Genomic DNA, 6,000 nt, shown 5'->3' with positions numbered 1-6,000 from the left:
ACTGGGGAGGGCTCTATTTTCTCAACTTGCGTTACTTTTAAAACATTGGTTATCTCATTCAATTCCACGGCTAAAGCACATTGTAAACACATGTTAAAACCAGGTAATTAAGAATGATACAGATAAGTAATCTAAAAAAAAAGGAAAACAGTTTTGGATCATAATATGGTTAAAAAATGAAAACCCTAATTAAATTTTAAGAAGCCAATTTCCTTGTATGATAAACCTTCGTTGGATATACAAAATGCCTATCAGCTTGTTAAAAGAATATATTTTATTAGGGTCCAAATGGAGAGTCGACAGAACAAATGATGTTGCAGTTGAGGGGGTTAGAATAGAGAAACGAAACACATGAACCAGCATTTGGCTTTCACATTGTGTTAATCTTTATCTCTTCACAGATGCAACAGCTTTTATATCAAAGCAATGTTTGCTTCAACATGCATGTTTTCCCTAGAATGCGGAATGCGCTAATTAAAGGACTTCTTTAATATATAAGCTTCACTTAATAAGAAACTCAGCCAACCAAGTCTATTCCAAACTAGTTTTCAGACCCTTTTTCTTAGCATTGTACTCAAAATTAGCGTTTTATATCTTGGAATCAGACAAATCCTTTGCTACGTTTAGAAAAAATAGTTTGAGAGAATGGATTTAGATTTAATTTGCTATATAAAATTGTTAAAGTGAAATGCATGCATTATGCATGAATTAGATGAATTTGAAAATAATCATAAAAGTTCTATTTATACAAGTTTTTATCACACGTGTAATTTATACTAAATTTAAAATTCAAATCCGTTCTTTTAAATCCAAATTATAAAATGTAACCTTAGAAAAGTTGACCATGCACCTGCCACAGTGTTTTAATTTGTTGAAACACAGTTTTCTAGCCTTACCACCCCAATGCAAGATCAGATCAAATTAGAAAATAATCAAACTCGAGTAAATAACATAATCAGCAATGATTTGGTTGATATGCCCGCAACAACCTGATAATGTTGAATTAATCAAGTAGCAAAGGTTATAGTAATGATTTGTTTTCCCAAATTTAAGGCTGAAGTTTATGACAATGTACAACTTTTCTTAAACTAAGTAGTTTGCCCATCTAATTAAAAAGAAAAAAAAAGAAAAAACTAAAGTAGGTTAGCCATGTGATTGTTTTCGATTCCTGATTCAAGTCATCCTACCTTAGATGATGATTGCATATGATAATATTAAAACAAAATTAATTTGTTGCTATCTTTTCAAGAATTATTCAACATTTGTGCTTTTGAATTTGGCACTCGAATGGGTTTATAGTATTAAAAGATTAATTATACTGATTCCTTAAGTAACACCCCTTCAATTTGTTCTATTAACCCTTTAATTCCCTACTATTAGGTGGATGCATGCTGTCGGAAGTGGCCTTCGATTTGACACGTATGCAATTAAATACTTCATTAGTTTCCCCATGCCACCAAAGGAGTCTGTCAAAAAGAAAAAAAAACTATAAACTAAATGCAAAGTAAGAAAACTAAGATCCCAATTACTCATCAGCAATCTACCCAACAATTTCCTTCTGTAAAATGATCAACAATATTAATCATTTGTTCGAATAGTTACACACTCCACAAACTTACACATCACCTTAAATTAATCAAAACAATCGAACATTTTAACATATACTACAATCATAGATACGAAGCATTTTGAAATTATATAAATATCTAATATTGCTCTCACTCTTTTTTTTCTTAAATATATGTGTATGATACATATATACACATAAATGGATGTGATATGAAAATCAGATTCTCCAAATATATAAAAAAAACTTTAAAATTTTTGAATATGTTCATATCTGATATTTACTCAAATCTTAACAATACAGTGTATATTTATACACATAAAAGGCTGAGAAATGTTTAACCTTCATTCATTAAGAAAATAAGATCATTTAGATTAGAGGTAGGAAAGTAGGAAGATAAGTAGATTAACTTTGCATTAGCAATTAGTATGGACCACGGAGCATAAAGAATCATCACTCAAAGTTTCCCACGTAACCCTATTGAGCACGTCCTATTTAAGAGGCCCAAACATCCCATGTGGGTTTTGGGTTTTCGAGTGGGGCTTAAACCCTACTTCCATGCTCCCACGTGACTCCATTTGCTCTTTCTGTTCTGAATTCTGACAATTAGCCCTATTTTACCAACTTATTATTACAATTATTGTCCTCAACTCCCGGAAAATACCCACGTTGTAACTGAGAGTCATGACCCTGGATTTTGGTTTGGATGGGTCAAGAACAACATATAGTTCACAATTGGTTAGGATTTTCTCCTTCCATCTTAACCCAATTGACATAAAAGTATCCTATCGTCGCCAAATTTGGTTGTTTTTAAAATATTAAATTCTTGGTTTTAATGATCTTAGTTCAATTTTAATACCTAGAAAAATTATCGTATATATTGTCATGAAAAGTCTGACTTTAGAATGAAAAATTCATGCATCAATATACGTATAGGTTGGTAGACGGAACAGAAAGCTCCTCATTACAGCCTCCTCAAGAAAAGAATTGCTAATATTAATCTTCTTAATAAAACTTGTCCTTGGCTCCGAAAGCAAAATCAATGGAGAAAGAGGGACAGAGGACGAATATTGTGCCACTTATAATGACGACGACCAATTGTGTAGCTTTAATGTTAATTTTTAATATGAACCCCTCAAAGCTTTATTCAATTGGGTTTCTTCCAAGAGAAAATTAAGACTTTCGATGAATGGAACAGGAACGGTTTCCCAATATTTTAGTTAAACAAGGACAATTAAAAGTCCTAACAAGAAAGATTATGTATTAATTAAGAGAATATAATAATGGGTTAACGGAGATAAAGCAAAAGAAAGCATAGTTAATGGAGCCAAAAGAGTCCAAATGAGAGGCCTCCTTTTGAGGAGGACCGAAAAAGCTTATGTAAATGCACATGCTGCCAATAGTGGGCAGAGAGTGACAAGCCATGGTGGTTTATTGGGAGAGTTGGTGGGTGGCTTCTGCTTACACCCTCAAACTTGTCATGGACTCCAAAAACAAGGCTAGGCATCTTCCATTGTTAATTCTACAAGGTCAACAGGGCTGCTCTGCATGCAACATATGCGGGGAAGAAAGGGAGAGAGGCAGTATTGTAACTAAAAAGCTCAGTTGAAGTATCAACTATTCTTTCTTCAATTGCCCTAAAAAGTTTCAAATGACTTGCAGTGGCAAAAACTATCTTGATTGTGAGATACAGCACATAAATTATATCTATGAAATTTGATAAAAGCAACTAATTATACACAATGGCCAATGCTACACCAGATATGCATATCTGTGATAAATCAAGCTTTGCAGCTGGTTTAACATTTCAGTGTGTCAGGTTTTGCATGGTTTGTTCGATTCTCTAAAACAAAGGTAAAGGACTTGGTCAGGTTGTGGATAGGAATAACCTTAAAAAGCCCAAAAGTGCAATAAATATTCTGGTTTGTGGCATATAATGGGTCATCAAAGCTCAAGCCCTTTAGCTACATTTTGTAATCATTAAGCTTTGCTGGGCAGGATGGAAATAAGGTTAGGATGGTAAATTTGTTAATCTAATGGTTAAGCTACAAAGCAAGAAACTGGTTATGAATTGTAACAATTGGATTAACAATGCAAAACTGTAGGCATTTAGAAGATATCAATCCCAAATGGGTCAGTAATCTTGTTTTTTATGACAATTTTGGTTCTGGTAAGAATTTAGAAGATAGTTGTGGATCCAAGAAATTAGAAAGAAAGAATAAAAGAGAAAAAGATCAAAGGTAAACCAGGTATTAGAGGTAAAGAAGAAGTTAAACTGTATGCATCTACCTGTAAACAAGCTTATGAAACTTTGAATTTCAACAGTATTTCCATGCACATCGAGAATAGAAGCACAACATATTAGACAGACAGAAATATAAATAAAAGGGGAAGAAAATGAAATTCAAATCCTAGCCTTTGATAGTTAGATTAGAAAGCAGTGAGTCAGAATTTAAGAGGCATATATACATTATTACTATTGTTACTGTCAGAGTAGCCTGAAAGTTGTCCACAAGAAGAGGAAGGCTAAAGCAACTTCACCATACTTGGACTCCAAAAATGAAAATTTCTTTATGAAAAAAAAATCTTGCTTCATATTTTATGAATCATACCTTCCCATCTGCTGTTGCACATGGACTTCTGAGCCAATTTATGCATAATCCAGCATTGAATTTATTATGTGTGGCACATAACCAAGGATAAGCAAATAATCACCTACCATGTCAAGTGGGAAATTGTCTTGGTAAAGATATGGTACTCAAAACACAAAAGAAAGGCTTACGATACATAAAACCTAAAGAAGTGCATATGACATCAGTTTTTTAACAAAGGTTCATCTCTCATCCTAAGCTGAGACTCAGAGCTGATGAGTGGGATTCCACATAAATCTCATGAACATTTGGTTTTGATGCTGCAAATAAATTAAATGGTTCATGCAGTTTCCATCATTCAGCATTTTGTCCACCTGACTGGTAAATTGTTGACAACCCTATTAAGGTCAAGGACTTGTCCTACAGTAAAAAGGTAGTAACTAATTAAGGTGTTCTTTTTCAAGGTAATCTTAAAGAAAAGATAGGAAGTTAAGAGGTAACAGTGAATTACAATATAACTCGAGTCTCAACGCTGCTAATCTGTAATTACAAATGGCAGTTGACCCGATTACATTACATCCAACCTCAACATAGGGCAATGAAAGAATTTGATTTAATTCCCAAGACAGTTTGGCGACAAAGTTGCATATAGAGGAATGGCATATTATGAGGACGAATGCAGAAGTAGTAAGAAACTTGGACCAAAGAAAAAAAAAACTAACCTACTACAAACCCATGTACATAGAATATGTATGCAGACAAAGAAACAAATATAAAGGAATTTACGTTGTTTATTATGCTTCACCAGAAAAACTACCCAAAGCTCCATGCGAAAATTATGAATCTTAATCCTACTTTCTCGATTGTTTCCTTTTTAATTACACAAATCATACATACACAGTCTAGGAAAGACTGAAACCTACATGATATAAACTAGATTGAAGCTCCATTAAAAGTGAACAAATCTTGGAAAAGCAAGTTTTGTTTGGAACTTTCAAAGGAGTCTTTAGAAACAAAACTCTTCAGCCATCTCATATGCTTCTATGCCATTCCATTGTCTATCTCCAAACAATCAGACTTAACTGTAGAACTCTATTTATCTGAAAATATAAAGGTAGAAGTCTGGCGATCCAAATCTTCTACTTACTTCAACTCCCAAATCCACATCTCCAGAGACCGTGCAAAAGACTATCTCTTTCTATTCAATCACCTCATACAGATTTGGACAAAAAGATTGAACAGAAAGTCATCATCTTCCTTAATTCCAAGTTAATGGGAAATAATATATCATCCAAAAAAAGGTCCCAATCGGATGAACATAAACACAACCTTCTAAGCCACCAAATGTTATTTGAACCCCACAATAAACTGTCAAGACAAATTCTCTGTAATTTCTTAACAATATATTTACAGCAAATAGACACAAAAATATATTTATTGACCTCCTCAAAACCTTTTCAACTTACATAATTCAAACACTCTAAACTGTAAGACAACCAACAATAAACTCCAGTAAGTCATTGGCAAATAGCAAAAAGTACACTTTACAAGCTAAAGTGTAAGCCAAATCCCAACCACTTGAACCTCTCTCTGCCGGCAGTCCTTCACAAATTTTCCACAATCTCAAGAAGCACGTGAAAATAAATGGTAAACCTCCAAAGACAAAGATGCACTTGCACAATGTTAAATAGGAATGGATTATGAGAAATTAGCACATTCCTTGTAAACAACTTGGCATTTCAAAAACTTAGTCTTTTTTTCATCCAGCAAGTGCCTCCATATGAGTGTATAACTACCAAAAAAAGTTTTAGACAGACTTCTATTTCCAACAGAAATTGATTA

Source organism: Durio zibethinus, chromosome 11, assembly GCF_047325235.1.
Source record: "Durio zibethinus cultivar Kanyao isolate XHJ-2024 chromosome 11, ASM4732523v1, whole genome shotgun sequence".
NCBI classification, from domain to species: domain Eukaryota; kingdom Viridiplantae; phylum Streptophyta; class Magnoliopsida; order Malvales; family Malvaceae; genus Durio; species Durio zibethinus.
This window is presented reverse-complemented; position numbering follows the sequence as displayed.